Source organism: Apium graveolens, chromosome 8 (genome assembly GCF_009905375.1).
Source record: "Apium graveolens cultivar Ventura chromosome 8, ASM990537v1, whole genome shotgun sequence".
In the NCBI taxonomy this organism is placed as follows: Eukaryota; Viridiplantae; Streptophyta; class Magnoliopsida; order Apiales; family Apiaceae; genus Apium; species Apium graveolens.
In genome coordinates, this window is record NC_133654.1 from 23,541,863 (window position 1) to 23,550,871 (window position 9,009).

Genomic DNA, 9,009 nt, shown 5'->3' on the forward strand with positions numbered 1-9,009 from the left:
TCAAAGAGACCATGGATGAGGCTGTAAGGAGAAATAGGGCTATTATCTCTAGAGAGGGAAAGAGCATATGTGTGATGCAAGGACATCCCAAATTCTCAATAGCCAAGAAGGAAGAAGTCAAGCAACTAAAGGCTGACAAAAGAGCACAAGCAAAGCTTGAACAACAGCTAAAGTCAAGTCAAGTTGAAGAAAAGAAAGGAATTAAAGTCAGGGGTGAAGACAAGATTGCAAACCTAGATGAGGTTTTTGGGAGTATATTTGGTGAGAGTATGGAAGAAAGAGAGGAATGGCAGAAGGGAAACAGAAGAAAGGCCAAGGCACATAGAAGGAGTGAAGATAATAATGAAGTAACCAAATCTATATCTAAACCACTACCTTCCATACCTGAACCTCTTGTTGCTAATCCCACTATAAACATCCATGGTGAACCAATCATTCCAAAAGAGGAACCTATTGATTGGGACCCCATCAAATTGCCTACCTTTCTAATCACTTTTCCACTACCAAAGAAACAGAAAAGAAAACCCAAATCTACACCTCCCATAACCTCTAAGAAATTCACTCAAAAACAAAAGCCTAAGCCTAAGCCATCCATTTCTAAAGATGATTATGTTCACATCTGTGACATAAAAGAAATTTCAGACATTGAACTCTATCTGGATGAGCTGGAGGATGTAAGAGGAATAGCTGCTTACAGACAGCTACCAGAGAGATTAGTGTTCAGATACAAAGGAGCTGGGGAAAGAACATGGCCTCTCCACAGGATTCTGGATGAAGGCTACTCTACCTTGATTAGAGTCTTTTCAGCTATACAAAAGGATTCTGGCTTTACCAGAACTGCCAAGACTGAAATTCTCAACAAGATTGCCAATATAAGGAAAACTTGGAGGGAGCCCAATGCTTTACCCAGGACTTTACTCATTCAAGAAAGGGGAATTACAATTCACAAATCACCTCATTGGTTGATGGAATTTAGAGATGATAAAGGAGTCAGAAGATTTTTCAGACTTGAAGACCAACTCAAGATTGCCAGCAATGAAACTCTCAAGGAAATGCAATCTAAGTTGGATATCAGTGTTGAAGATGAAGCTGAATTCTTCAGACAACTCCAACTCCAAATTGAGGAAAATGACAAAGGGCTAGGAAAGAAAACCAGGGAACAAAGAAGAAAAAGATGATTTGCTCAGGCTAAAGGAGTATCCTTGGAAATACTGTAAATCTTCAATTTCCTCCTAGTACATACATTTTTGCAGCATTTTCAAATTTCTACTTAGTTTCAATTCATATATCTGTTAAGTGTTTTGTTATCATCAAGTTAACCCTGAATTTATGCCTACAATTCTTATAGACATAAATAGGGGGAGATTGTTAGGAATATATGTGCATTAGTTTGATGATATGTTTAACAAAACACTTAAGTAGAAATTCAGTGTCTGTAGCCTCAACGGATAAGACCACTTTGGCTATCCGTTGATGGTGTAGCTTTACTTAGAAATAAGTCTAGTGTTGTAGCATATTTCAGTCTCTGTATTTAAGATGTAATTCTTAGAAGTTGAGAGAAACTATGAGTCATGTTGACTACTAGAAGATATGCAGATAGGAAGGCCAATTGTAAATATTTCATGCCTTGTAATTTTGTATAAATGAAGTGGTATCAACGGATGACCTAAAGACCTTCAACGGATGAGAAGCTAAGCTTCAACGGATGTCTCTAAAGCTTCAACGGATAACATCCTTCAACGGATGAGTGCATCAACGGATGAAAGCTTCAACGGATGTTCTGTTGATTAACCGTTGATAAGTGGTAGTTGTACCTACAAACAGAGGCACGTGGGTGAACAAAGATAACTGAAATGTGGCAGCCTAATTTCAGGAACATCAGAAAAAGCAGCCGTTCTACTCTAGTATAAAGAGACATTAAGTCAACAAAGTACTGGAGTGAACTGGAGAAGAAACAAGTGGAGATCTTACTTTATTATTTTATATATCCTTGTCTTCACTTGTAAACTTGGAAATGTATAAACCAAGTAGTAGCTAGTAATTAGATAAGAATTTTTCCAGAGCTGTTTAGAAAAATCTTGAGAGAAAAATTATCTAGTTTGTACTAGGATGCAGCTGTGATCAAATTCTTAGATCACAGAATTTCTGAAATACCATCTCTGGTGGAACAACAAATCCACCAGAAAAGTTTTTAAAGGTTTATTGTGTTCTTTACATTTGTGTTTGAATATATATCTGTCTGTATCAGCTTAAAGCAATTCACACACTTGTTCATCTTGAACACACAGTCTTTATAAACTGCTCAAAACTTGAAAAAGTTTTGAGATTTACATTCAACCCCCCTTCTGTAAATCTCATTGTTAGTTCTCTAGAAATAACATTTTCTAAATATATTGGGACTGATTTATTTTATTAAATCAGCATTACTCCAAACATTCTTAAAAAAATGTTTTCGAGTCTTCAAAATGATTTTCTAAAAGTTAGAGCGGATCCCAAGACTCATTTTTATATTTAAGATCTTCCTTTTTGAAGGGGACTTGAATACTCGCTCAAAAATCTAAGGGATCCGGCTCTGTGGTGTATTTTATATTCGCAACGAGGTTGCTGTTTTGATAAATGAATTGATTACTTACCCAACGTTCGGGAAGTAAGTCCATCTATTGAGTCGGCATAAGCAACATGGGCTCAGTGGGCGTCCATGAAAGTGTAAGTGGCTCAGTGGGAGTCCATCAAATGCATAAGTGGCTGAGTGGCAGTCCAGCATAAGGTCCTATTACGGCCAGGGTGATGACCAGTGGGGAATTCGTCCATCTACTAGTAGAAAAGGTTACTTATTGGTATCTTTGCCTGATCAGCAAGATATCGGGTTTATGCCAAAATTCTTTTCCTTTCCAAAATTCATTGGATGTTGCAAACTCTGTTCATACTTTACATAACAGAGGTTTCCAGGAAATGTATAAGAGATATATATGTGGATATATATATCGGGACTAAATAAAGTATCTCGTAACTTCATTTTATTCAATAATATATCAAAGATTGAATCTATTCAAGTCGTAACTTGTAGTCTCATCTATGGGATGACCTTTTGAAACCTATAATACTTTGAACAGTGGTAGTTCAAGTAGCTTTATAAAATGGTATAAGTATAAAGAAGTAATTGGTAACTTCATCTTCCTTTAAGCTTATATCCAGTAAGTATCTACCTTACACTTGATAAAGGATTCTAGTAAGTTATCCATTTAGATACTTGCATTATTGTTTACGCTATATATTATCTTGCGAGCTGTAATGCTCACTCTTGCTTTATTTCTTCATCATACAACAACAGTTAGGAAAGATGGCCAGACTCAAGCAGACCCAGCGCAAGCGCGTGGGAAGCGTCCCGCGTCTTCTCGTTGATGTTGTAGCTGCTATAGCTGCAGAGGTAGATCTATTGGTAGATCAGGCATTCTACTTTTGGGAACCAAATATTGTATAATTATAACTTGTGGCAGATAATGGCAATTAACTGTAAACTTATCAAGTAATCATTTTGGGTTGTAATAACTTTTAAATTGTGGATTCAAGAACTTGTACTTATTTCATTTTCATCTCTGAGACTATAACGGGTTGTGGTGTGTGTTAGTGTGGGGTCACATCATGAGGTAATTTATTATTAATTAAGTTAAGTGATATTGTGGAAAGAAAGACCGTAACGACCCGGATCCCCGACCCCGGATCTGGGGGTGTTACAGAAATGGTATCAGAGCTAAGCGTTATAAACCTCAGAGATGATGCGACGATATAATAATAAACTCACAAAGATAATAAGAACTCTTGCCAAGTTCATAGTCGGACTACTTAAAGTAGCACTGACAGTTAAAACCCTTACGGGAACCCTTATAAGTATCATGATAGTAACTTAGCTCGTTTAATGTGTAGGCACATGAGATAGAGGACCCAGAGATGTTCGAGCGTGATCATGATGAGGCACTGCTAGATGACGAGGATCAGGAGGAGCCTGAGATGGAGGAGGAGGAGGAGGACCCCTCAGAGTAGTCAGAGACAGAGGTTGTGGCGATTTCAGATGAGGAGGACCCGGATGAGGTCCTAGTAGCAGAGGAGCATGTCGGAGCTATGGTAGAGTACACTGATACCCCTTTACCCTCACTCTCGGTGGTCAGAGCTCCTACCCCTCCACCACTATCTTGGAGCCCCTATGATGACAACTCAGAGACCCATACTTTCGAGCCTAGGCAGACCGAGGAGGCACCCCCAGCGGCTCCGGATTCACCACCTCTCGACCCTGCCCATAGGCAGTCTTTGTTAGCTCACGGCTATGTTCAGGATGTACTGAGGACCCGAGTGGCTGTTGCTAAGGCCCGGCTGGACGAGGTCAGGAGGGAGTTGGATGCGGAGAGGGCGGGTAGGCGTGCCCAAGCTTATGAGACTAGGGCTACTATACCCCGATCCTTGAGGAGGGAGCTGACGGGGATAGAGCTCACGGCCCGAGCGAGACTCCGATCGCTCCAGGGGGACATGCATGGTAGGATCTCCAGGCGGCAGACCGACTATATCTTCCGTCGTGCGATGGAAAGAGTATGGGAGCTGACCCGCTCTGGTGTGTGATTCAGGACTGGCGATGGGATAGTCTAGTTGTCTAGTTAGTCGAGGCCATAGTAAGAGCCAATTTTCCGGGATAGTTGACTTGTATATAGCATCCCTTTTTATGACTAGACAGATAGACTCTTGTGTATCACTTTTGGGCAGACGGCTGTAGCACTGTTGTACTTTTGACCAGATCAAACTATGTATTTCTCGCATTATGTATATATTTGTTTCCTTTCAGTTCAGTTCCTTTGTGACGAGATCACTGTTTTTATCATTATTATTACCGCACTTCTTATTAGAACTGTCATAAAATAATAGAATTGCGAGATACATTCTCCCCATTATAGAACTGTGCAAGGCACAATTTTGTGTATGATTGTGACCTAACGTTGAATTTCCCAAAAATTTTTATCAGTATCATGCCGCCAAGAAAGATTGGAACTAGGGCGAACCCTGGATCTGAGGATCAGGGAAGCCATAACCAGGACGATAGGAACCAAAAACACAGTGAAGAGGAAGATGAGGATTATGTTGAACAGGATGACTCCCTGTATGAAGAGGAGGAGGAAATATATGATGTTGAGGGATTTGAGATAGAGGCTGAAGAAGGAGAAACTGAGGTTGAGCAACCAGTACCAAACCCAGGCATGGATCCCATGGGACAGTTCATGCAACTACTAAGGCAGAACTTGGAACGTCAACCCAACCCACCCCCTCAAGGAAATAACAATGCTGTGGCAAACTCTTTCAGGGCTTTCAAGTCCCTTAAGCCCCCTGAGTTCCACGGATCAGCCGACCTAGTTGAGGCAAGGGCATGGTTAAAGGAAATGGAGAAATCCTTTGAAATTCTGAGTACCGATGAGGCACAGAAGACTGTATTTGCTACCTACGTTCTGAAAGGAGAGGCCAACTACTGGTGGGAGGCCAAGAAAAACATGGAGACAGATACTATTATAACCCGGGAGAGGTTCAGTCAGTTGTTTTTGGGAAAGTATTTCCCGAGGTTTATGGAGAACCAGATGGAGCTCAAGTTCTTGGAGCTAAAGCAGAATAACTTATCTATAGCAGAGTATGAAGCAAAATTTACCGAGTTATCAAGGTTTGTGTCGGAGTTTGTGAGCACCGAGGAAAAGAAAGCTAGGAGGTTTCAGCAGGGACTGAAACCGTGGATTCAGAATAGGGTGGCAATCTTTGAGCTTACGTTATGCCACTCTGGTACAAAAGGCAACAATTGTAGATGCCGGAAGTGAACAAATGCCGAAAGAAAGAGAGAAGAAGGGAATAAAGAGGAAAAGTATGAGCATGGGTGGAGGTTCCGAAGGAGGGAGCTTCCTAACTAGATTTAATCGAGGAGCAGTGTCCCTACCGGGAAAGAACACTGGGTTTAAGCGGCCAATGAGTGTGAATGTGAGCCAGAGCGGCCAGAAGTCAAGAATGTCCTATTCCAACCAGTCTCGACCCCCATTGCCAGCCTGTAACACTTGTGGAAGGATGCATACTGGGGAGTGTAAAGGAAAGCCGGTAACCTGCTTTAAGTGCGGTCGAGAGGGTCACTATTCAACTAAGTGCCCTTCATCAACCCCTGCTGTCATTCCAACCACCATTTGTCATCAGTGTGGACGCCCGGGTCATTGGAAGAGGGAATGCCCAATGAACAAACTAGCAGCTTCAGGAGGCAGCAGGGCTGCCTCCAATAAGCCACCTACTGCGAGGACTTTCAACATGACAGTCCAGGATGCTATGAAAGACTCAGATGTGATAGCAGGTACCCTTTCTCTAAATTCAGTCAGTGCAAACATTTTATTTGATTCGGGAGCAACTAAATCTTTTATATCAAAGGACTTTGCGCGTAAATTAAGACTTAAGGCTGAACCCTTGATAGAACCCTTACAAGTAGAAATAGCCAATCATGAAATTATTCCTGTTAACCAGATTCATCCCGCCTGTGAGTTAGGCATAGGGGAACAAACTTTTAGTGTTGATTTGATTCCTTTTAAATTAGGGGAGTTTAATGTAATTTTGGGAATGGACTGGCTATCTAGCAATGATGCTCAGATAGACTGTAAGGGGAAAAAAGTTAAGTTGAATATCCCAGGGAAGAAAGAAGTCATATTTAGAGGAAAGAGGCAGATGCAAAAATTTTTGACCATGGCCCAGGCCAAAAGGATGCTACGAAAAGGAAATGAGGCTTACCTAGCCTATGTGGTGGACATGCATAAGGAGGTGCCCAACTTACAAGATATTCCGGTAGTCAACGAATTTGAAGATATATTCCCACAAGACCTTCCGGGATTACCACCCGATAGAGTGATTGAATTTGCTATTGAGTTGGCCCCAGGGACGGCGCCAGTTTCAAAAGCACCTTACCGGTTAGCCCCATTAGAAATGAAGGAATTAGCTACTCAATTGCAGGAACTCTTGGATAAGGGTATGATAAGACCCAGTGTGTCTCCGTGGGGAGCACCAATGTTATTTGCTAAGAAGAAGGATGGGAGCATGAGGCTGTGCATCGACTACCGAGAGTTGAACAAGCTGTAATATCTGGGATATACCGTGTAATTATTTTTACTAATTAAATAATTATTATGTGTGTTCAGTATCTATTCTGTGAATTAACTGTTAGGTGTTATTTGTATTTGAATATTCAAAAATAGTATTAATTGAGTATTTCAAATTTTATATGTCCAAAATAAAATATAGATAATTGTCATATCTTCCTATGTTGATTTATGAATTTATATGAATCATATGAAATTTCTAAAATCTTTTTTTCCGAATATTTAAAATCTATTTTATAAAAACGGGAACCAACCGACGTCAACCGTTGTTACGTTTTTGGAACCCGAAACTCTTCCGAGAACTCCTTTCTAACCTAATTGTAATATTCCGAACATTTTCCCTGTTTCGACTTTTTCGATCCGGCGTACGGTTTATCCTACGCGGGTCCCGGCGCAATATTTTTGGTACAGTATTCGTTTCGGTAAATCAATAAAAACCCGTATTTTTGATAAACGGGAGCTTTTTATTAAACTATCACAATTATCACTTCGTAATACGTTTAACCAGGCGCTGAAACCAAGACCGCAGTACAAATTGTACTGATATGGATAATTATCCCGAAAACCGATACCGTTTGGATCAGTTTTTACAAATAAACGTACCATTTTATATCCGGAATGATCCAACGAGATACTAATTTTCCGTAAATATAAATAGCCTTTTACCGTATTTTATTTCGTATCAAAATCATTTGCAGACAGATAAATATATAAATTTACAGAGAAAAATCCTATATTCATAAACTGTTTCAAGAATCAAACCAACTTTTGAAGGTGTTATTGATCTTTGTTTGAAAAGCTCGAGTACTGGATTTGTAGGTCTTGAGAAACTCTATCAGAATCTGTAATCCATACACCTGCAGAATCAAAGGTTTAATTTCTAAAAATTTATTTATTTTTGAATTATTTTTATGAAAAATATGAATTTTTTTTCGGATGATTGTTTGTATGATTTGATGATTGCATGTTGTAGAGCTTGTTTTCCTGATGATTTTGGTATATTATACGTCTGATTTGGAGTTCAATAACATGTTCAAATTTGAGTTTGATTTTCGAATTTTAAAATTAGGGTTTATAACCCGTATGAATGTTTTCAATTGAAATTTGGGGGTTTTTGATTCAGGGGTTATTAGCTGTTGATTTATAGTGGGTTGTGTTCCTTATGAAATTTACAATTGATTGATATATAGCTCGTTAACAGAGGATGCTTGAATCGAAGGGAGTTGTGTTTTAAAGATTTACGATGTTCGCCGGAAACCGGCGATGTTCTTGGCCAATTTTCGGCCAGAACATGGATGAGTAGAATGTTTTGATTGCATGAACAAGTTCCTGGTGTTTTGTAGTGTTGATCTGGAGGTGTTGGTGGGGTGAGGACGCCGGGATCGTCTTCTCCGGCCACCCCCGATTTTCCGGCGACTGGAACTGCAAAATTGCAGTTTAGTCCCTGTAGTTTTGAAGATGGTGAAGTTTAGTCCCTGTAGTTTGCAAAGTTTTCAAAAATAGGATTCCTGTTTATAAAATGTTTAAAAATCATATTTCCTATTTATTTTTATTATAAAAATTCATTTTTAATTTCTGAAAATTCTAAAAAATTAGTATTTTAATTCCGAAAATTATTATTAATTCAAAAATAAATCTGAATTAATTAGTTAATTAATTTCAGTTAATTTTTAATTGATTAATTGGTCAATTAATTCAAAAATTAATTGATTAATTGATTTAATTAATTGATTAATTGATTTTAATTAATTATTTAATTAGATTTAATTATTTAAAAATGATTTAAAAATTCCAAAAAATAGTTTCGAGCTTTAAATATTATTCTAAATTATTTCCAAGGCTCGATAATTATTATAAA